The sequence below is a fragment of the Danio rerio genome, chromosome 18, assembly GCF_052040795.2.
Source record: "Danio rerio strain M-AB ecotype USA chromosome 18, GRCz13ab, whole genome shotgun sequence".
Lineage (NCBI taxonomy): Eukaryota > Metazoa > Chordata > Actinopteri > Cypriniformes > Danionidae > Danio > Danio rerio.
Genome location: NC_141038.1, coordinates 5,505,574 through 5,531,137, shown reverse-complemented (window position 1 = coordinate 5,531,137; position 25,564 = coordinate 5,505,574). Strand labels below are relative to the sequence as shown.

Below are 25,564 nucleotides of genomic sequence, written 5' to 3'. Positions count from 1 at the left end.
TGATTGCTTCACTTGGTTGGTGGATTTGGTTGGTTTGATTGGTTAATTGGTTTGATGGTTTGGTTTGGTTTGGTTTGGTTTGGTTTAGTTTGGCTTGGCTTGTTTGATTGGGTTTATTTTATTTGTTGGTTTGGTTGGTTGGTTGGATCGGTTTGTTGGTTAGTTTGGTTGGCTTGTTTGATTAGTAGGTTGGTTGGTTTGGTTTGGTTTGGTTTAGTTTGGTTGGTTTGTTTGTTTGTTTGTTTGTTTGGTTTGTTTGTTTGGTTGGTTGGTTTGGTGTGGTTTGTTTCAGTTTTGTTGGTTTGGTTGGTTCAATTGGTTTGTTGGTTGTTTGGTTGGGTTGGTTTGTTTGATTGGTTGGTTGGGTTGGTTTAATTTGGCTTGGCTTAAATTGGTTTAATGTTGTTTAGTTTAGTTTGGTTTGGTTGGACTGATTTGTTGGTTGGTTGGTTGAGTGGGTTGGTTCATTTGATTGGTTTGGTGTGGTTTGGTTTAGTCTGGTTGGATTGGTTGGTTGGATTGTTTTTTTTTTTTGGTTTGGTTTGGTTGTTTTTTTTTTTTTGGTTGTTTGGTTAGGTGGGTTCATTTAATTGGTTGGTTGGTTTGGTTTAGTTTGATTGGTTGGTTGGTTGTTTGATTAGTTTGGTTGGTTGATTCATTCAAATAGGTATTTTTTAGTTGCAATTTATAGTATTTAGAATTAATACAATGAAAAAGATTTTCAATTTACAAAAGCAATCATAAAATATTAGACTTATCATAGAATATTAGTGAAATCCTACAATTGCCAGCATACATTACTTAAATAATATTTAACTTATGCTATATACTGTATGTTTATTATCATTGTTTAAAACAATACCATTCAATTTAGTTATATTAATAATGCAGTGATTTATTTTCAAGTGACTAAATTGTCCCAGTACTTATGTACATGGTGTGTACCGGCACATATATATTAAGATGATTTACTCTGCAAAAATCATTTGATCAAGTGTGAATGTGATCAGTTGTCTATGAGAAGTGCATCATGTGCATATTTAAGCTGACATCTCGCTTCTCAATGCCAATCCTTCTCTTTCTCTGGGGTTTATGTGTTCCTAAAGCATCAGCATCAGCCCATCTCTCTTTCACTTTCTGTCTCTCACACACACCTCATCCATCACTCATCTCCAACTATTGCTTCCGCCCTCATCCGGCGCTGTTTATGAAGAGACACTAATCTCTAATCAGCTTAAATGCGTTTCTGCATCAAAATATTTAATCAGCATTTTTGAAAGGACTGAGTTTGAGGTGGGAAGGTTTAAGCTCGGACCTGAGATTTCTTCACATTCTCTTTCATGCTTTTTCAGAGTTCTGTCCCAGTTTCCTAGCCTGTTGTTGAATGGAAGTCAGTGTACCTTATGTAATTCCTGTATCGGTTTATTTTTCAGTGATTCTACTGTACATAATGTTAATGAATTGCACCAACGTTAACACTTGAAGGGGTTTTCATAAAACTGTCATGAAACCTTGTCATATGTCATGCTTGTGAATGAATTTTATGCATGCTGACGACAACTGTTATTAAGTGTCATTTGCTAAGTTATGTAATTATTATGCACAGACGACATTGTTTGTTACGACAATTTCACATGAAAGAGAGAAAGAAAAAAAGAAAGAAAGAAAGAAAGACAGAAAGAAAGAAAGAAAGAAAAGAAAGAAAGTTAGTACAGGAAGGAGAAAAAACACATTAAATTAAATAAAATCCCTCTTCAGACAGAGTTATTACAGTGACTAATCACATAATATTAGCATCATGTTGCTTCAACAATAATATTCATCTTCATTTCCATTATAGAAGTACTTATTTAAAGCACCACAAATGTGCCGAGTAAACACTGCAGTTTATTACTGTTTGAAGGCAGCTCTGCGTTAAAAATACTCCATTAATCCTGAATTTCATCATAAAAGCAGAATCTAGCTGCATCCATATTTAACTGTATACATTCATGCAACTACGTTAATTAGAATGGAAATCATTAAAATTTACTGTTTTACTAACAAAACAAGGAACAAGCCTCAAGCAAATCATGAAAAATATTTCACATCAAACATAATCAGACTGCATAAACAGTGCTATTGTGATATTCAACAGTCACACAAAACAAATCAATTGAAAAGAACTTCATTGTTTCATATAAATTGAAAAAACAACATTTATCAATACATTTACCGGCCACTTTATTAGGTACGCCTGTCTAACTGCTCGTCTAAGGCAAATTTTTAATCAGCCAATCAAATGACAGCATTTCAACGCATTTAGGCATGTAGACATGGTCAAGACCAGGCATGTCCAAACTCGGTCCTGGAGGGTCAGTGTCCTGCAAAGTTTAGTTCCAACCCCAATCGGACACACCTGGGCTAGCTAATCAAGCTCTTACTAGGCTTTCTAGAAACATCCTTGCAGGTGTGCTGAGGCAAGTTGGAGCTAAAATCTGCAGGACACCAGCCCTCCAGGACCAAGTTTGGACACCCCTGGTCAAGACGATCTGCTGAGGCAACAGTAAATCAAATAAACACTCGTTACAACCGAGGTCTGCAGATGAGCATCTCTGAACGCACAACCAACCTTGAGATAGATGCGATACAGCAGCAGAAGACCACAGCGGGTGCCACTCCTGTCAGCTAAGAACAGGAAACTGAGGCTGTAGTTCACACATTGGACAAGACTGAAAAAACACTGCCTGGTCAGATGAGTCTCGATTTTTGCTGCAATATTTGGATGGTAGGGTCAGAATTCGGTGTCAATATCAACGGTTCAGTCTCACACACACACGCACACACACACACACACACACACACATATATATATATATATATATATATATATATATATATATATATATATATATATATATATATATATATTAAGGGTGGAGCCGAACCCGAATACGGTATTCGGAAAGGCACGAATTGCGTGTTTTTACGAATCCTTATTTCGAATACTTTTTACGAATACTTATTTCGAACAAATACTTGAAAAATTATTTGTATTCGGGAGCAAGTAAAACATTATATCAAAAAGCAGTGTTTCCTCATGAGACCACAGTAAATGCCCGCGTGAGTGAGAGAGAGAGAGAGAGAGAGACAGAGGGATGCTCAGTCAGAAGTCGGAGGGCGGGGCAGAGGTAAAAGGTGTCTGGCACAAGCTTCTCCACAGCAACAGACAGAGTCGCTCGGCTGAGCGAAAAAAATACTTCACTGCATCGCTATTTTTGTTAAATAGATTTTTGTACCTTAATTGGGTTCCAGAAGCAGTTTATAAACTTGTAGCGGAGTTTGATCGGGATATTCCATTAAGCTGCATTTTTGAAGTTTGCAACCGGGTGCTCTGTTTACGCAACGTTAGCTCTGTTAGCGCGGTAATTTAGACAATAGACTGTTGACAGAGTAACGTTAACGTTCGTTTATAAAGGTTAAAACGATGCTTATGCAGTTGTGTCGAATAGTATGCACTTATGGGAGTTATATGGTACGTCTACATTACTGTCTTTTGCAGACAGCAAGATATATGCTATAGGCTAGTTAACCTTAGCATAGCTTCCCGTCACTTTTTATTAACTTGAAACTCCTCAAATACATTTGGGCACCCAGAAAAACAGTGAAAAAGAGTGAGACTGCTGCTGAGCCATTTCTTGGTCCTCCACCAGTCAAAAAATAAAATAAAATAAATTCAGAAAAGTTATTTGTGGAAGAATTTTACAGTCAGTGGTGCTGCAGATAAAACAAAGTGATACTGTATAATGTGTGCAAAAGTGAAATCAGCAGAGGCAGAGATATTAAACATCTGTCAACATCTTCTATGCATAATCTTTCATTAATTTCTTTTCGGCTAAATCCCTTTATCAATCTGGGGTTGCCACAGTGGAAAGAACCACCAATTTATCCAGTATATGTTTTACGCAGTGGCTGCCCTTCCTGCTGCTACCCAGCACTGGGAAACATCCATACACTCTCTTTCACACACATACAATAGGAACAATTTAGCTTACCCAATTCACCTGTATTGCATGTGTTTGGACTGTGGGGGAAACCGGAGCACCCGGAGGAAACCCACACCAACATGGGGAGAACCCAGTCGGGGCTCGAACCAGCAACCTTCTTGCTGTGAGGCGACAGTGCTACTCACTGTGCCACCGCGCAACACTCTATGTAATGTACTGTATTATCACATGCACTAAAATCATCCTCTCCTGATACTGTCTGCCAATCCCCCCACAGCTATGTTCTGCTAAATCCTCCACAAGCACCAAACCATCAACACAGCCACATTCTGCCCCAGCAAGTCAGTTTCAAACATTAAAAAAAAAAAAAAAAAAAAAAAACTTTGTGTCTGTTTTGTGGCAGGCAGATGACAATAGCAGGGCTGTATCTTTTAGTATTATATAGAATACTTTTGTTCTGCCAGATCTCCCAGGCAGGGTTTTATTTAGATTTATTTAGCTAATTTTTGATTTTGGAATTCTGTGCATTGGAAACAAGTTCTTTCAGAAGAAGAACAGTTTTTTTAAATATTATTTGCTTTTATTCTGTCTATTCAGTGTCCTTCAACAAGAACGGTGGTGGTGGGGTTCATAATATTCACAATGGTATTTTATTAGTTGTTGGTTTAACCATGGATGAGATAATGGTTTCTATGTTATTTTCTTTTCAATGACATTTCTTGTCACATGTTCAAAAACAACAACCAATATTGCATATCTATAATTTATATAATGGGTATAATTCAACAATACTTTCACTATAACGTAAATTAAAAGTGTAATAGAAAAAATATGTATTTTTGCGCCATTTTGAATTTTACTCGAATACAAATGCAAATACAAATACTTTTCCCCCCTCAACAAATACAAATACAGATATAAATACCGGCTGCTCCGCACATCCCTAATATATATATATATATATATATATATATATATATATATATATATATATATATATATATATATATATATATATATATATATATATATATATATATATATATAGCGCTGCCACATTTGTTCAGTGCTACCAGGACAAATGTCATTGTAATATATATATATATATATATATATATATATATATATATATATATATATATATATATATATATATATATATATATATATATATATATATATATATTTATTTATATATATATGGTAACAGACAAGCAACACTAGATTCTAATTAATGCAATAGAATATCAATTATTTGTTATTTTTTAAAATAAAACCAGCAGAAATAAGAGCCAAGGCAATAGAAATGTATAATAATAGATAAATTATTGTTATTATTATTATTATTATTATTATTATTATTATTATTATTATTATTATTATTATTGTTATTATCATTGTTATATTTATTATTATTATTATTATTATTATTAATAATATTATTATTAATATTATTATTATTATTATTATTATTGTTGTTATTATTATTATTATTTTAATATTATTACTTATATATTTTTATTACGATTATATTTTATAAAATATACTTATATATATTTTATTACGATTATATTTTTTATTTACTATTATTATTATTATTATTATTATTATAACTATTGTTGTTGTTGTTCTTCTTCTTCTTCTTCTTTTTCTTCTTCTTCTTATTATTACTATTATTATTATCATTATTATTATTAATATTGATGTTGCTATTGTTGTTATCATTAAGCAAAATGACTTGGACATCTTGTGCTCATTCTTGTTTCACCCAAACACACTTACCCGAGCACCTTAATAAGCGGAACCCTTCTTTGAGTTCCCAAAATAGCAATTCTCCACCTCACAAAGCTAAGAAGAAAGCAAAATGCAGAAACCACAGCAGCTCTTTCCTCTCCATATATCTGGACTCTGGCTTTCTGAAGCTTTCTGAAGTAGTAAAGTGCGCTGCATGGGCTATCTTTTGGGGGAAATGTGGTCAGACATTAAAGGTTTTCACACTGTTGCTTTTTGACAGAGGCGTAGTCGTTAAATTGATTCTTCCAGTCCAGCATGCAAGAAAGCCAGCAGTGGAACTGAGACTTCTACTGGAACTCTACTTCATCGATACTCGCTACAGCACACAAATACACAGAGGGAGAGAATAGAAAGTATTGAATTTATCAGAGCAAATGCGTCATTTAGACCAGAGCGTGAGCATGTGATTTTGTGCATGCCTGCATTATCATGGTAGCGCTCCTAATGAAAAAGTGATAAATTGCTTTACATTTTTCGCATCATGAAGCCATATATTCAACTTGATCCTCAATTATAGCAAGCTCTGCTTAATGCTCACAATATTAACAGTATAATAATAAAAGTGTCCTATTATACTGTTTTTAATAATTCAAATATAAATCCAAAATGGTCTTCTGTGACGTTCCCAACATAGGCTCATTCTGAAAACTCAACCCTATATATATTTCTGGAGAGCGCAAATTATGTAGCCAGAGCAATGCATGGGTGCATTTTGTCTTTAAAACGAGTTCTTCATGGCGGTATGATGCCGTGCCTTTTCTCGCAGCCAGCTGACCGATTACCTCCACATGTTCCTCCATTACTTGTTTGTCTGGTAGCTCGAAACATACATCAGCGGACTTGAGACGCAGAGCGGAGTTGACCGCGACAATAGGGTTTGAGTCCGGTAAAGAATGGTTCCAGAAAGAAGGTAAAACAAAAGTCAAAACATTAAATAAACAAGTAAATAACAGGGTGAGAATTTAGTACAATCTGGAAATGTGGTAAAAATAAAGCGGCCATAAGGGCTTTTCTTTTTCTAGATTAAATTGGTTGGGTTTAGGGAAGTAGGTGAACGGGTCAACTGGTTCTTTTGAAAATGCTATCGGTTGGGTTTAGGGATGGATGAGGGTCAGTCAGTCAACTGCGGCCTCTGGTGGATTTAAGTGGGAACAGCAGGTACGAATGGGACTCGTGAGAGAAATTTGAGATCTAGAAAAGCATACACAGTGGCCTCTGGCCGATTCGCGAAAACAAAAACTGAAAAAAAAAAAAAAATAGCTTTTGAGACATATTTTGCTCTCTCCAAAATTATATATAAGTGTACATAATCAACATGAGCCTGGGTTGGAGGTTTCAGTTAAAATAAATAAATAAAAAAATACAAATACTCATGGATAAATAATTGCACCATTTAAAAAAATGTCTCTTTTGGGGTCGACGCAAAAACTAGCTTTGTCATTGATGTGCAGTGTGTTAGGACAGAACAATATTTAGATAAAATACAACTATTTGAAAATCTAGAATCTGTGGTTTCAAACCAATCAAAATATTGAGAAAATTATCTTTAAAGTTGTCCAAATCAAGTTTTTATCAATGCATATTAGGTTTGAATATTTATACAGTACAAGATTTACAAAATATCTTCATGAATATCTTCTTTAATACTCTAATGTTTATTGGCATAAGAATACAAGACACATGCAGCATAGACTCATTCTAAAAATGCACCCATATATACAGTTGAAATCAGAATTATTAGCCACCTTTTGACTTTTTTTTTCTTTTTTAAATGTTTCCCAAAAAAAATAAATATTTGTTTTATTTCGGCTAGAATAAAAGCATTTTTTAAGTACAAAAATATTACCCCCTTTAAGCAAATTTTTTCAATAATCTACAGAACAAACCATCATTATACAATAACTTGCCTAATTACCCTAACCTGCCTAGTTAACCGAATTAACCTAGTTAAGTCTTTAAATGTCACTTTAAGCTGTATAGAAGTGACTTTAAAAACATTTAGTCAAATATTATTTACTGTCATCAGGGCAAAGATAAAATAAATCAGTTATTAGAGACGAGTTATTAAAACTATTAGAAATGTGTTGAAAAAATATCTCCATTAAACAGAAATTAATATATATATATATATATATATATATATATATATATATATATATATATATATATATATATATATATATATATATATATATGTAGCTACAGGAATGTCTCTAAAAATCCTTAAAACGAATGCTACAGGTTGTTATGATGTCATTCCTTCCCGCACTTATAGACGGCTTTCCTGCTGTTACCAGTTTGTTCAGTGGCTCGTTGCGTACATTGGCGGACTAGTGATGTGTAAGTGAGTTGACCGTGACCGGGTTCGAGTTTGACAAAGAACAGTTCAGGAAAGCAGGTAAGACAAATAAAAAAAGTCAAAAAATAAAATTAATTAAATAAAGGTTATAATGTGGTAAAATCTGAAACCGTAGTAAAAAATCAGGCGAGGGCAGATTGCTTTTTAAAACACTGTCGGTTCGGTTCAGCGAAGTTGCGTATGGGGGGGTGGGTCAATCTGTGCTTTTAAAAACACTATTGGTTGGGTTAAGGGAAGGAGGAGGGTGGGTCAGTTGGTTGGTCAGTCAGTCAGTCGACAGTGGCCTCTTCAGAATCTATGCTCACTGACATTTGTGCTTCAACTCAGAAGATCTTTTACATGATCAAACACCAACAGAATACTCTTAAGAATACATAAATCATAATAGGACTTGGAAAATTAAACCACAAAAACTATTGTAAATATTCTCTGATGGTGATTAATAATTTCTATGATTATATATTAAAGGTTATGTATTAATGGAATAGCTACTGCATTTCGTCCTTTTCCACCTGCACACAATTCGAATAAGTATTTTTATTATTATTATTATTTGACCAATATTGTCATATTGCATTTGAAATGTTTCTCTTTTTGACTCTTCCAGCACTTCCAACAGCACACAAACTATTCTTTAAAGAGCGTTTAAATGAGTCATGACTCAAACTACTCAGCAGAATGGCATTGTAAATTGCACAACCTTGCTTATTTCAATAAATAAATAAAAGTTAAGGAATGCAAAGTGAATAGCTAGTCAAGTGCTGCTCAATCGTTCATGGAAATTCTACGCTAAAACTCTTATTGCATACTTTAATAATCTTGCTTCCACAGTACTGGAGAAAATATTCTTAAAATGCTACTATTTTAGCTCCCTTTCTTTCAAGCAAGAGTGTTATAGTAAAAAGAAAAAAAAAGTTGAGAATAGAAAGTCACAACTTGCATGGCAACAGAGTGTCACTTCATCTGAATCACAGAGAGAAAGAGGGGGCACAGAATCTCACGTTCTTTATTTAGAACTAAATCAAGTGGGGCGTTAGGACTTTTCATGAAAAACTTCTCACCACTAGAAATTCAAGGACGAGCAGTCCAGCACGTTTGTGAAAGTCTTTGAATCTACAAATTTCCCAACAATTTCTGGTTATCAATTAATTAAAAATAAAGACAATTAACATATGAGTGACTCTTGCAATAGCATTTCAAGTATGTGACTTTAAACTAGAAATGTGTGAACTGAGAAATCTAAATTCCCTTCATATTTTGACATTTAAGAGGTCAATGAACTATAAAATTTCTGAACTCAAAACTTTTTGTTAGTCTTAAAACAGCTTATGCTGAAGCTCATTTGACAAAAGTTGTGGAATGAGCCTCTTTATTACATGAAGATAAACTCCGCCTCCATTAAAGAAGTTCAATACCTTTACATCATTGCCTGTTTAGCTCCACCCACCAATTCATGCATGCAGTATGTAAACAATGAGAGAGAAAACCAAATTTGTATGTTTGCATGTATGCACTTATGTATGTATGTGTGTATGCATGTATAAATACACATACAAATCAATAAGGTCACACGTTATTTTGATGGTCCATTTGTTGATTTTAGGTAACGTTGCATCTAGATGCTAACAAACTCTCATCAGATTATAAGTAGACTCTTATGTTGAGGTTAGGGTTAAGATTAGGGTTAGTGTAAGTTGACATGTACTTGCAAAGTTTCTTACCGTCAGTTAAATGTCTGTTGAAGGAGCATATCAACAGATATTAAGAAGACAGTTTACTAATACTCAAATAGACCATCAAAATAAAGTGCTACCATCAATAATTATGTTTTAATCTACATTTACAAAGCATGGTCATGGAACGTGATCTTTACTCTACATTCTTATCATTAGCCCCACACGGCCCCATGACATTAGGGTACAACGTCAGTTTGGCGTCTTTTGCCTGCTGGCTGTTTACAGGCATTTCGTCATCATACAGTAAACATCCGTCATCTTCTCATCAGTAACATGCATCTAAACAGTCTGTGGGTCAATGCTTGCAAAGATTTTTGGACATCTTCTTGGAAACGTTTAATGCTTTCAAACAGTTTGCTGCAATTATAAATCCCCCATGTCTTGAGTTCATTATGATGCGATTTACCTTCTATGTATGATTTGATTGGACAGGAATCACAGGACTGATTTTTCTAATCCCCATAGACAAGAGAAAATAAAGTAATGACTGCAGGTTGATGGAAAGTAGTGGAGTAAAAGTACAAATACAGCTCTGAAAATGTATTTAAGGGAAAGTAAAAATACACATTTATAAAACTACTTATTAAATTACAATTCCTGAGAAAAGCTAATCAATTACAGTAGTTTGAGTATTTGTAATTAGTTACTTTACATCACTGGTAATGACATGTAAGTCAATCATTTAGATGCAGACAATATATGTTTTGCTATTTCCAAACATTAGCACCTGCTTTTGTGGTCCATGGACTCATATTAACACATGATAAAGTGCACGGCATTATAGGGATGTCTCCAGTGGTGGAAAGAGTACTGAAAAAAATCATACTCAAGTAAAAGTACCATTACTTGCCTAAAAATGTAGTTTGAGTAAAGTAAAAGTATCTGTTGTAAATATTACTTAATGTAGGAGTAAAAAGTAGCCCTTTTTAAAAGTACTCATGAGTAGTGAGCAGTGAGTATTGCGCTGTAAAAAGCTGATCCGTTTACATGTAATTTGTGGATGTGTGTAAACGCAACATTCTGTAGAGCATTTAGTTATTGCCCAGCAGGCACACAACATCATAAGACATTAATATTAGGTTAGATTTAGATTGTGATGTCAAGTAACCAAAATTCAATGTCTAGCCAGCGTCTAAGGATAACGTTATTTTGATGTAGAATAACAACATTAAATGACGTTGATATTTGGTTGATTTTAGGTTGTGTTAGAAAGTGACCAAAATCCAATGTTGAGCCAACATCTTAAACCAACATCCTATTGACGTCAAATACTGATATTGATTTTGGACGTCTTCTTGGACACGTTTAATGCTTCCAAACAGTTTGCTGCATTTATACATCGCCCATGTCTTGAGGTAGTTCATTTTGAGGCGATTTACCTTCTATATGTGATTTGATTGGACAGGAATTACAGGACTGAACTTTCTAATGCCCCTAGACAAGAAAAAATAAAGTATTGACTGCAGGTTAAAGGAAAGTAGTGGAGTAAAAGTACAGATACAGCACTAAAAATGTACTCAAGTAAGAGTAAAAGTACACATTTTTAAAACTACTCTCTAAATTACAATTCCTGAGAAAAAGTAATTAATTACAGTAATTTGAGTATTTGTAATTAGTTACTTTATACCACTGGATGTCTCAAACAACATGAGCAGTCTAAAATACTTGTGCTTTCAGCCTGCTATATTGAATACATCGTGAGGTGGTTCAGTCCCTGCGAGTGGCGAGCTGTAAGTCATCACCGTTGCGCTCTTGATCAAGACACTTAATCCCTGGATGCTCCGGGGGGATTGTATCTGAAATAAGTTCATGGCGTCGACTTAGACTCCATAAATCACTGTTTACCTTAAAGACTAGTGTTTGGTGCAAAAGCAGAGGGCAAACTGAGTTCCCCATCCAGACCTGACACCACTCACATGCCTTTAAGCGAACTGCTACAAATTAAAATTCATGAGCCAAGCCGATCAGGTTTCTTCCTTCCCATGTCCTTGCATTAAAAAGCATCTCGATTGCGCATAAGAATAAAAAGTCTCGAAAGAGTGGACGAGGTATACAGCAAATCCTCCGGGAATGGCTTTGGCGTCGTGAGATCCGGAGAGACTGCGCATTGCTTGAATGACGATAATTCAATTTGCGCGTATGTGCATTTGTATGCGCAGTCACTGGCGCCTGACCTCCAATACATAAACAAGACAACGCTTTCTCCTGCAGCTCTCCATGTGTTTCTTCACCTAGACTCAAATCACAATCGATTCATTCCGTTTCAGTGTCAAATTCAATTCTGTTCCCCACGGTCGCACCACCAGGAACTCCAACTCTCTTCCGTTTTCTTCCACCGATAATAACGACCGCCACAACTTTGGGAGCTTGCAGTCGCTACTCTTATTGAGCGCCACCTTGCAAAGACCTCCAAAAAAAGCCGATTAAAAGCATCAGTCTATATTCACTGCTTTAACTAGCAACGACAGCTGTGGAGACAGCCCAAGGTTTACAAGATGATTTTAAGTGTGCCAAAAGGCGTTTAAATATACAAACGCACAAGCAGCCGCTTCCAGTACATTAAGCTGTGACTTGCTCCCCCACCTTATGTTTAGTCGCACACTTAAAAGCACACATCACTCACCGCGGGGCAAGAAACAGACCACAAGCTACATGTTTAGCTGAAAAAGGTTTAAATGAGGGAAGAACTACAACAAAATGCTCTTCAGTGCAATAAAAAGCTAGATGTTTTCATAGAAGAAGCTTTTATTCTCTCTCATTTTGGAATATGATGTCATGAAAAGTGCATATGAATAACATTACTTGCTTTCTCTCTGCTGGTGACCTTCTAGCAAAATACTAATACTACTGTACAAGCTAATCAGAATCAGATCAGAATCAGAAAGAGCTTTATTGCCAGGTATGTTCACAAATACAAGTAATCTGTTTTCATGACAGAGCTTCTACAGTGCAGCAGAATTACAGAGACATGACAAAAAACAGATAAATATATAAATAAAATAAAATAAATATAATAAATAAATAAATAAATAAATAAATAAATAAAATAAATAAAATAAAATAAAATAAAAAAAAATAAAATAAAATAAAAAAATAAAATAAAATAAAATAAAATAAAATAAAATAAATATATAAATATATCTTTTTTTAAATAGAAGTACAGATATGGCTACTGAGAACAGTGTTTTTTTTTTTTTTTTTACTTCGCAACTTATTTCGATTAAACGTACGAATGTGTCCTTTTGAATGCATTCAGAAAGTGTTTAACACAAGTACTTGCTATTCATGAAAGCGATAAAACAGCTTTCGAGGAAAGTGCGCGCTTCAATCTCAAGCTCCTGGGTTTCAAATCATTCCTCTCATTGTACTCATCATTCCAATGCCATATGTGAATCACATGCAAAAGCTTATTTCGTGCGAAAGCTTTTTCATTTTTATCATGACAAGCAGAGATCAGGTCACACTAGCTCTTGCTGGAATATTATTAGTGGCACTTGCCAAGTCGAATTATCCCGCATTGTTTGATCCAAGACTTACACAACATGTAGCTTTAAAAATGTTGCAGCATTGGCTCATTTTGAAAATGAAGCCCTATATACGTGTCTGGAGATGGTGAATTATGTAGTCAGAGGAACGTATGGCTGCATTTAGTCTTTCAAGGGTTTACACTTAGCTGATGATCAGGCCCGTGCAGAGACCGTCCAAAGGGCATGTGCAGGATACATTTTTTGAAGAGCAGGGGTGGGGGGGTGTTGTTGTTGTCGCGCGCGTTCTGATCAGCTGTGTTGTCACGTGCCTACTGAAGGGCGGGACGGAGGGTGTGTCGCGTCGCGGGGGCACTTTTGATCATTTTGGAAGGGCACTTTATAACCGAGACTAAAAAGAGCATGTGCACTGAACAGTTTGAGCCCTATGTGTGCACGTGCCTGCTGATGATTGACTAGAAAGCAAGTTTGGCATGCTGTCCCGGGAAACAGCCCTAAGCTGATAAGGTCCTTGAGCCCTGGGCTCCCTCCCGTTTGCAGGGCGAGAGGAGAGTTTGAGCTCAGGTAGGTCTCGAGAACTCCCCCCTTTTGATAAGAGCTGATGACAGAATATGATGACGTCGGTTGGTAGGTTAGAATGGTTGAATTACGCTGGTTGATTTATAGCAGGCACAAATGACTAATTTGAGATCTCAAAAACAGTACACCGCGGCTTCTGGCGGATTCATGAAATCAAAACTACAAAAAAAATATCTCCTGGGACAGATTTGGCGCTCTCCAGAAATGTATATAGGGTTACATATTCAGAATTACCCTGGTTTGAAATGTTTTGATATGATGAATAACAAAACTAATAAAAAAAAAATCCACCCAAATGTTTCTTTTTACACTTTTTTTTTATTAGTAACCAATAGCTCAGCAGTGTACTGGCATACACCTACATGTTTTTCAAGGGCAAGTGCCCACATTTTCTTTAAAGATTGTAAAAACTAAAGCTTTAATTTCAGAACCTCTTGCATTTTCAAACTTAAATTGTTTCATTTAGTTATGTATGCACAGGATAGCTGCTGCGAAACACTGCCTAAATGAGACTCTGGAGCAGTTCGGTTGAGGTGACACAGAAATCTAAATCAACACACCATTAATAATGCAAATGTTTCATATATACTGTGATATGTTGCATTGTCTTATTCTATGAGCACTTAAGTTATCGCGGGCCCAATATGTAGTGCTGTCGCCTCACAGCAAGAAGGTCGCTAAGTCGCTGGTTCGAACCTCGGCTCAGTTGGTGTTTCTATGTGGAGTTTGCATGTTCTCCCTGCCTTCGCGTGGGTTTCCTCCGGGTGCTCCGGTTTCCCCCACAGTCCAAAGACATGCAGTACAGGTGAATTGGGTAGGCTAAATTGTCCTTAGTGTGTGTGTGTGTGTGAACATGTGTTTGGATGTTTCCCAGAGATGGGTTGTGGCTGGAAGGGCATCGGCTGCGTAAAAAAGTTGCTGGATAAGTTGGCGGTTCATTCCGCTGTGGCGACCCCGGATTAATAAAGGGACTAAGGCGACAAGAAAATGAATGAATGAATGAATAAGTTATCGCACAAAAAAAGCTAAGGTATGTTGTTCGACTGATCTTCTCCATGAATTTATAGAATGCTGTCCTGCAAAACTATGATTAATATTCTTATTCCTATTCCTTTAAATGTAATTCATTATATCATTTATCATTTAGAGACAGCAATAGCTCTAAGTCCACAATAAACCTGCGGAGTAAGCTTGTCAATCCCTCCTGGACGCATATGAAATAGATGCACTCTGACAGTTTTACTCCCGTCTGACTCGCATAAACACATTTTGGTGCACTTTGAAATGTTTCCTTGTGAAAATGAACCAAAGACAGAAGAAAATGCAACATATTACGTTGCTTTTATGTTATGGAACAAAGCAGAGTATCAACAGGTTGGACATCTATACGTTAAAAGTGTTTTTCTTCTAGTTTAGAAAAATAAAAAGCAAAATGTAAACAGCGATTAGTTGACTACTTAATAATTTTATGAATTTATTTACTCAGCATTTTTAAGTCAATGAACTATGAGCAAAATTATAACAATCAAATATTACACTTTATTTTAAGGTACAATTCTCGCTATGTACAAACCATTGATTAGGACTTTTAGCGAAATACTAACTACATAGTTACAATACAATAGATAGTAGTTACAATACTACTACTACTACAATACTACTACTAATAGTTAAAACAGTTAGCAAGTGACAATTTTATATGTTTATGGATGTAGAATAAGTACCAAAAAACAGCCAATATCTTAATAATAGGCAGGTAAAAAGTCAGTAATTAACATTGGGTATTGATATTGAAACTAAACTGTTGCCAAATTAAGTCAACAACAGTTCCAAACTAAAACAGGTTAACTACGTTTTTTAAAGGTGGCATGTCCTGCATTGGTTCAATGAGTTAAATGGTTCTTTGATATCTATTTATAAGATCTATAGCTTGGCTAAGTAAAAAAAAAATCCATAAATGGTTTTAAATGTTCAGTTATTACTTTATAAAATACCCTATAGATGAAATACCAGGTTTATAAACATTCAAGATGCGTGCGCAGCGAGGTTGCAGAAAGAAATGGGAGTATTAGCATTTACAGCGAGGGACTGACATCAAATGCGGCACAGAGTTTGTTGTTGCCTTATAGAAATGTTATATTGATTACGAATGATATATATTATTTAAATAATGCTTTCAGTGTATTAAAACAGCTTGTCATCCAGTGATAAGCACAGTTATTCTGCAAAATTAACGTTAAAGTGAGCGGCGTTCATCTGAGAGGGTTCATTTGCGATAGCACCCTCCCAATGGATATTGGATAAGACGAAATGGCCAAGCATCCAGCCCCAAATATACAATCTCATTGAAGCTCTAAGTGGTTTTAAAAGAGAGAAGTTAAAGGGCTACAAGTCTTTGGATGCCAACAATTTTGTTCTGTGTGGTCATGTGCAAGAAATAATGTTCCATGATTACCTTATTCAAAACTATGTACTGCTGAAAACCGAAGTTTTGCCTAGCTAAAGACTAGGAAAAGAAGACGGAGATGTACAAGGCCTGGGTAATCATCAATAAGCAAAACAACTGCATACTGCAACAGCAAACTACACCTGTATGGCAGGGAATGTGAACTTACACTTTTACATTTCATTCTAAGCATTCAGTGTCCGCAGTTGGTGTTAGGGGGGTGAGGTCTTTAAATAGAGAATAATCCTGTTGAGAACCGGGATAGGATGCAGCGGGTTTTAGGCGGCCACTGTAATAAGGTAGTGTGCAAAAGTTGGCAACCCGGGGGTGTTTACAGACTGTACCAAAGAGAGGGGTGGGTGAAATTACGGGAGTTTTCTGGAAGAAACAAAAAATGGGATGATTGTGAGAGATTAGTCTGAAATACGGGATACTCCAATGAAAAACGGGAGTGTTGGCAGGTATGCTTACCAGTTTAGTAATGATTTTACCAGCTATAGTTAGAAATCAGACTGTTAAATATTCTAAGCGTAAGGGCTTATTATGTGGTTCTGTCGCCATCTTGTAGATAGAAAACATCAACTGTTTTTGGTCTACTACACTATGGCAGGCTAATGGCCGCAGACAAGGTCTCTCAGAAATTGTAAATATTTTAAAACAGGCACTATTCTTATAAATAAACTGCATATTTGCAATCTAAACTCACATTTCGTTGTCTAACAGCAGTAATATTTGTAGAGTGTCCTCTGCTTGTTGCTGGCTGGATAAGGGCGGAGTAATACACAAAGGTGAAGGGTGAAAAGGCTTTTATGTGATGTTACTGGCAAAATATCGCACGGCTATCAGCCAATCAGATTCAAGAACTATAAATATATATATAGCGATCGTGATTTTCGAAAGTATTACATCGATTTGTAAATGTTTATTATTACCAACAGGGTATCACCATACAAGATGACCCAAGAGCACTTGGACCCATTAATTTGACGTCACACTTAACAAGCAGATTGCTCAGGAGATCTGTTGTGGATAAAGGCTGAATCACAATTAAACTCAACAAACAAATATAATTGACACATATGCTTGGAGGACATCTTGGAGGGAATCTACCTTCTGCCTCTTTTCCAAATGATCAACTAGAAGTCAAGGTATTATTTGTTGCTCTTACAATTGGGATCAACGACAAGACTTTTTTTCAGGTAGTGTGTGGCACCATTAAAGTTAAGTCAACCTGTTGCTTTTAAGGCAAGACTTCAAACTCAACCAATAGCTCACAAAGTAAGACATGCACTGTTTAAGTTATCTGTTTAAATTTCAAACACTGGTCATCCAGAAACATGGATTTTCTTACTACTGCTATGCTGATGATACCCATCTATACCTCTCTTTTCATCCAGATGATCCCTCGGTTCCAGCTCGTATCTCAGCCTGCCTGTTAGACATTTCACATTGGATGACAGATCATCATCTTCAGCTTAACCTCGCGAAAACGAAATGCTTGAAGTTTCTGCCAATCCGACTCTACACCATAACTTTTCAATCCAGATAGATGGGGCAACCATTACTGCATCCAGAATGGTGAAAAGCCTTGGAGTAACGATTTTGTCATCCAACTAAACTTCTCTGACCACATTTCTAGAACTGCTCGATCGTGCAAAATCGCACTCTATAACATCAAAAAGGTCCGACCCTTTCTATCTGAACATGCAGCTCAACTCCTTGTTTAAGCTCTTGTTCTCTCCAGACTGGATTACTGCAACTCTCTACTAGCCGGGCTTCCAGCTAACTCTATCAAGCCTCTTCAGCTGCTCCAGAACGCAGCAGCACGAGTGGTCTTTAATGAACCTAAAAGAGCACATGTCACTCCGCTACTCATCCGTTTGCACTGGCTGCCAGTTGCTGCTCGCATTAAACTCAAAGTTCTGATGTTTTCCTACAAAGCCACCTCTGGCTTTGCTCCTTCTTATCTGCTCTCACTTTTGCAGATTTATGTGCCCTCCAGAAACTTGCGTTCGGTGAATGAACGTCGCCTTGTGGCTCCATCCCAAAGAGGGAAGAAATCACTTTCCCGAACTCTCGCATTCAATCTGCCCAGTTGGTGGAATGAACTCCTTAACTGCATCCGAACAGCAGAGTCACTCGCTGAATTCAAGAAACGACTAAAACCACAACTATTTAGTCTCCACTTTACTTCCTAATCTGCAATTGCCTCTCTGGCTATACCACTAACTGTACTCAAAAAAAAAAAAAAAAAAAAAAAAACTACTTACATTACCGATGCTTTCCTTCAGACCTGAAACTTGCCTATAGCACTTATTCATTGTTGCTCTTATAGTTGTGTAAGTTGCTTCCTTGTCCTCATTTGTAAGTCGCTTTGGATAAAAGCGTCTGCTAAATGACTAAATGTAAATGAATTAAATACAAAATTGAATTAAAGGTTGCTCTGAATAAAACTATCTTTCAAAAGCATTAATGTACATAATCGCTGTGTCTCTGAAACATTCCAGCCACCTCCAGTCCCGCATTTAGCTCCACTAGCTGGCCAAGTCTGCACTACAGGTGTCCTCAAGAGACTGGAAGACGACAAGCAGAAGCGAGCGTGTCGTGATTCTCTTTGTTTATGTGGTGTGGGTGGACGGCTGTGCTCATTCTGTGACTCTCACCTGCAACACACCGCAGTTTTGGCAGGGAAACTGTCCCAGAACTTGCACTACTTGGCTCCGTGCATCCGGAGAGTTTGTGACAGGCCGGTGTTAAAGCGTGACACACTGCTGATGTTCCAGCATGAATGCCAGCCAATCCACTCCCAGAACACTAGGATCCCTAAAAAAAATAATAATAATAAATTGAGGAAATCAAGCAAAAGGTCAGTTTATGTAAGGCACCGAGACCCGTCAATACATTTCTGCTCCAAAACAACTCAAAAAAACTAAATCAATGCAATGACTCAATAGCTACAACACTCATGCGCTCTTAAAAACTACGCCTTGCAGTTCTTTACAACAAGAGGCTTTGAATCCTAATGTGCAAAGTCTCCACAACAAGCTGTTTAAGGAATTGCGCCCGATAGTTTTCATAAGCCAAACGGCCCGTTTCGGGAAAAGATTAACTTCGGCGTGTTCTATTGTGATCTTGTTTACTGATCATGTTCATTGATGTATTAGCATCGTGTCGTTCCCCTGCAGCGTGAAGAGTGTATGGAGTGTTAATTGAAAGAAACCAAGCTTGCTCACAGCCACAATAAAGGCCGTCTCTGCCTCTCCATAATTTATGCCAAACAAATGAGGATGCTAATCAACACTAGCCTGCCAGCAACACCAAGACTTGCTTCTTTTTTTTTTTTTTACACATCAACTGAAAAAGTGCGAGCAGATGAAAGACTGTCTCATCAAGATATTATGGATTAAACCTCTCCAAATTTGCAATGGTTCATACTTGAGTCTGAGATAAACATAAACAATGCTCTTCAAGTTTTTAGTAAATAAATAAATACACGATATGCCCAAATGAGTGTAATATTCTCTGATAGAAGAAAAGCAATTATTCCAACACCACAAACATTCCTTCCTTTATAGATAAAGCTGCTGCGATAGTATTTATTTGTTCAGAAGACCAGACTATATGCGCTGTTGGCTAATATAATACTCTTCTTCATAGTAGCTTTAAATTTTAGTATCAAGACATACAACCATCAATGGTGTTTGACATTTTAAAAGTGTGTTTAGCCTACAGAAGGTATAAATGAATATACTCAAGTTTAATATATTCATTACAGATGGTAAGGCTTTGGATGAATACAGCTTGTACCTTTATGTTCCAAATACTCAGGAAAAAATTTACCTTTAGGTCGTCCCAGTGGAAGCACTCTCAAAGTAAATTTTTTATAGCATATTTCACCTTAAAATGACCATAGGAGTACCTCAAGGTTGCATATGACCAATCTAAAGACATAATATGCATTTTTAGTAGTAGATAAACTACCTGCTGGCCTCTCTAACACCGCTTCCAACAGCAACCTAGTTTTTCTTATGTGGTCTCCCATCCAGGTACAGACGACGCTCAGCCCTGCTTAGCTTCAGTGAGTAACCGGTCTTGGGCTGCAGGGTGAGCAATGCATGGTTCCACACAATTGGTTTGCGTTGAGAGAACATGAAAAAAAATTATTAATTTATTAGATTTCACAAATTTAAGTAGGTTGAACATAAAACAATTAAGTTGCAAACCAACACAAGTTTGGTTGAACAAACAGTAAATTTAGTTTGTTTGAGTGCACTGAAGCCAGACATTAAAGCTGGTGCAATGGTTATTGAGGAACAATCAGGCAAAACTACCATTTTTTAAATATCTGCAGTCAAATTTGACCAGGATCCTGGGGTTACACCCCTAGTTCTTTTTAAAGGACATCCTTGGATTTTTAACGACCACAGAGAGTCAGGACCTCAGTTTAACGTCTTATCCGAAAGACGGCGTTCACTGTACCACTTCTAGCAGCAACCTTAGCTTTACCATGTGCTCTCCCATTCAGGAAGTGACCGGGCTCAGACCTGCTTAGCTTCAATGGTACAAAGTGGTCCCTTTAAGCATTCAGCCTCAATGACAAGCTGTACGACTAAAGGTATCATTTTAGCACATTTTATCTATAGCGAAATAGGGCAGGGGTTCCCAAACTTTTCAGCCTGCGACCCCCAAAATAACAATGTCAGTGACTCGCAACCCCCATTTTTCAAGGTTGTTATACTGCAAATATATGAACGTTGCAGACACAACTATTGGCATTTATAAACATGAGCATACTGACAACACAAAATTGCAACAGTTATGTATTTTTATAGTCATTTATTACTTTAATTACATTTTAATATAAAAATTAAAGCCTGTTGGCTGACTTTTATTTGTATGTTGTTGTTTCTTTAACTCAACTATAAACTATCTTCTGTGGGTTATGAATTAAATATGGTAATTCAAATAGTTTAATAAAATTCATTTCATGCATTACACCCACCCACACTGTAATGTAATGTAATGTGGAATTATATAGCGCATTTATTGCGTATGGCCATTCACCCAAAGCCCTTACAATCATGAGGGGGGTTCTCTTCACACCACATTCAGTGTGCAGCATCCACTTGGATGATATACTAAAATATGCAGGACACCAGCCCTCCAGGACCGAGTTTGGACACCACTGGGCTAAGGGGTAGAATTGGGATAGTGGGAATGGGACAATTACCGTTTTCAAGGTATACCGCGGTTTGGAAAAGTCAAGGTTTTAAAACCATCAACATTTTTTGCAAAACCGTTCTTAAGGTCTGTGCATTTTTTTATTTTTTTTTTAGTTTTTTTTTTTTAGTTTTTAAGACAACAGTATCTCCAGGAGAAAATATATCTAAAGATGTAATTTTAAATTGTAAAAAAAAATAAATAAATCTGCCTTCGAATCAAATGAAGACAGCAGAAGTTACTCTTCCAAAATATTTTAAATGTTTCTAGAAATAAGATGTATTGTGTTCAAAAGGGGGAAAAAGCTTTTGTTTTTTACCCAGACATTTTAAAAGAATATATTTTAGAGCAGTAATCCTAATACCGTAATACCATGAAACCGTAATGTTTTTATCCAAGGTTGCCATGCCGCCAAAATCTTATATCGACCCATGCCTAGATCCTAGGAGCAAATTTCAACCTCTGGAAATTTTCCCCAAAATAGTGAAACCCTTCCTATGATTTTTTATTTATTCATTTATTTTTTGTGTAAGCAAGTTTTTTACACTGCTTCAACAATACAAAAATGCCTGTCAATGTTTTCAGACAATAACGTCAGATTTACCAAAGTCACACAAGTGCCAATTACACATCTGCCACATCCATAATGACACATTCATAACAGAGAGATGTCACAACAAAATCTTTCCCTCATAACTGCAATAACGCTATATATATATATATATATATATATATATATATATATATATATATATATATATATATATATATATATATATATATATATATATAGATATATATATATAGATATATAGATATATAGATATATAATAAAATAAAATCAATGATTTTCGTCTATAGTAAGCCAACTCTTATCCTTTTGATTAGAATTATTTTTAGGGGGTTGTGCAGTTTAATTTACCGAATTTATCCAAAGTATGTTTGTATACTGTATACTTTTTTTCTTTTACATCTTTGTTTCATTTAAAATCGAAACAATTTTTTTAAATATTGATATTTTTTTGATTACATAACTCTGTGGTTAGTCGTTTTGAAAAATATACACGTTTCAATATAAGGTTTACATATATCTTTTCTGTGAAATAATGTTTTGGATTTTACTTTGAATGTGACATCCATAACGCTAGAATTGCTCCTAGCTGAATGAAAACACTGGCCACGTTTAGAAGAAACTCTCCATAACAGTTGGTGGAAAGGGACATTTTTTTAGCATGTGGTCAGGAATGATGCTGAATTGTCTATCTTAGGTTCAACCACCCATAAGCAGACCTCCAATTCATCAGCAGATGGTTCAAGTGGGCAGTTCAGTAGTAAAGAGGTTCCAGGCCTGAACTGGCTCCACAGCCGCCTACAGTACATCAGGACTGACACTCTAGGAATTGCATGGTTGAACAGAGCATGAGGGACTTCGCATGTCCTCCCCATGTTCGCATGGGTTTCCTCTGGGTGCTCTGGTTTACCCCACAATCCAAAGACATGTGGAATAGCTTGCTTTTCCTTTAGTCATAAGATTATTTTAAGGAAAAACTCACTTTATTTTGACATATTATTTCTTAAAACTCGACAAAATGTTTGCTTGTGTGTCTAGACAATGATGCTTGTCTAAAAAATGCTTCTTGATTTAATACATTTGAAATATTTGGACTAGAAACAAGACAAAAAAACAACAACCCCTAAGTAAGAAAAGCATGTTTTGCAGTCTAAACATCCCAATATCAGATCAGGATTAACAATGCATGATGCGATTATAAACACCCCACACCAAAGGTTAGATTTTCCCGCATCAAACCAACATACTGTGAGATTACATGGCTACACAAATAAGACGGTATCCAGCAGAGAGAGAGTCCGGCAGCTATTAATGACACCTCGGGTTTGAGCTTACTCCAGATGGAGAGGAAAGCTCAGACAATCAAAATGCTCTCTATGACTCACTCAGTATGATGAGACACCAAACAAGCCCTTCAACCCTTCCCCTTTGCCAGATTACTCCGCTCCAAGTGCACAAAAAACAACTTCTTTCTAAAATTAGACCCCTGATTGCTTGTTGTGATAGTGGGTAAATCCTGCTTGATTAATATGGCCTGCCTACACCAGACAGATTGCCCCAGAAGACTGAGCTTCTATGTTATTGAGAAGGACTTTCCCCTTAGCAAAAAAAACAAAACAATACGGAGCATCTTCAGGAGCAAGAGGACATCAAGACTGTTGTTGCTAACTTGGAAATTATTGTGCGTTTAATGTGTTTTAATAGAGATTCTAGTTAAAACTGCAAAAATCAGTCCAAGGCACTCGAAAGATGTGTAAAAAATATTGAAAAGCCTTTATTCACATGGCTAATCTTTAAAAGAAAAACTTCAACATTCAAGTTATTTCAAATTAGTTCCAGACAATGATTACTTGCAATTAATTGCATACAAAATAAAAGTTTGCTTTGATGTAATTTAAATGTGTGTACTGTGTATACTTATATATTTATTATGTATATTGAAGTCAGAATTATTAGTCCTGTTTTTTTTTTTTTTTTTTTCAATTTCTCTTTAATGGAGAGCAGATTTTTTTCAACACATTTCTAAACATAATAGTTTTAAAAACTCATTTCTTATAACTGATTTATTTTATCTTTGCCATGATGAGAGTAAATAATATTTGACTAGATATTTTTCAAGACACTTCTATACAGCTTAAAGTGACATTTAAAGGCTGAACTAGGTTAAGGTTAACTAGGCAGGTTAGGGTAATTAGGCAAGTTATTATATTAGAATGGTTTTTTCTGTAGACTATCGAAAAAATATAGTTTAAAGGGGCTAAAATATTGTCTCTAAAATGGTTTTCAAAAAATTCCAAACTGCTTTTATTCTAGCCAAAATAACACAAATAAGACTTTCTCCAGAAGAACAAAATAGTATCAGACATACTGTGAAAAACAACCTTGCTCTGTTAAACATTATATATATTATATATAATATTATATATTATATATATATATATATATATATATATATATATATATATATATATATATATATATATATATATATATATATATATATATATATATATATAATGTTTTATATAACATATAATTTAAATATTATATAAATTATGTTTTCTATGTAAGTGTGTGTATCACATACACAGTTCATAATAAATTATATATATAAAATACACACATATATATTATTTATTATGTCAAAACAAACTTTTATTTTGAATGTGATTACTCTCAAATATAATATAGAAGTCTTTATTTGATGTCAGGTCACATTTGGGGTAATGTCACTAGATTTTGGATAATGTATTTGCTTATTTCAATATGATACATTTAAAAAAAAAATAATAATTCTCAATACAATTTTGAGGACTACAGAGAAAGTACAACTGCATTCATTAAAATATTTCATTTGTGACTTTATTTGTTAAATTGCTAGTCTTTATATGCCAGACATGTTACAGATTAAACAAATAAATAGGCAAATTAATAGACAAACAAATAAATAAATAAATAAATAAATAAATAAATAAATAAATAAATAGACAAGTAAATAAATAAATAGACAAATGATTGAATGAATAAATAAATGGACAAATAAATAAACAGACAAATGAAAAGACGAATTAATAGACAAACAAATAAATGAATAAATAAATAAATAAATAAATAGACAAATTATTGAATGAATAAATAAACAGACAAATGAAAAGACAAATTAATAGACAAATTAATTAAAAAAATAAATAAATAGACAAATTAATAGATAGATAAATTACTAAATAGGCAAATGAATAGATGAATAATTAAATTAATACATGGACAAATAAATAAATAGACAAATTAATTAATGGATAAATGAATAGACAATTAATAAAAATTAGACAAATAAATAAACAAACAGATAAATTAAGACAAATGAAAAAATTAACAAACAAGCAAGCAA

The 25,564-nt window shown here is 35.2% G+C and overlaps 1 long non-coding RNA gene across 6 annotated transcripts in view; it reads right to left on the bottom strand.

Moving 5' to 3' along the window:
• The window catches only part of LOC147832722 (uncharacterized), a 574,579-nt gene that overhangs the window by 46,957 nt on the left and 502,058 nt on the right, over nt 1–25,564 (bottom strand). For 4 of the 6 annotated variants that reach the window (XR_015514616.1, XR_015514617.1, XR_015514619.1 and 1 more), the window contains one exon: nt 19,049–19,208. This is a non-coding gene — a long non-coding RNA (uncharacterized LOC147832722). Of the gene's footprint in view, nt 1–19,048; nt 19,209–20,366; nt 20,483–25,564 lie in introns of those variants that run through there. The other 2 variants (XR_015514621.1, XR_015514620.1) reach the window with 2 other exon arrangements.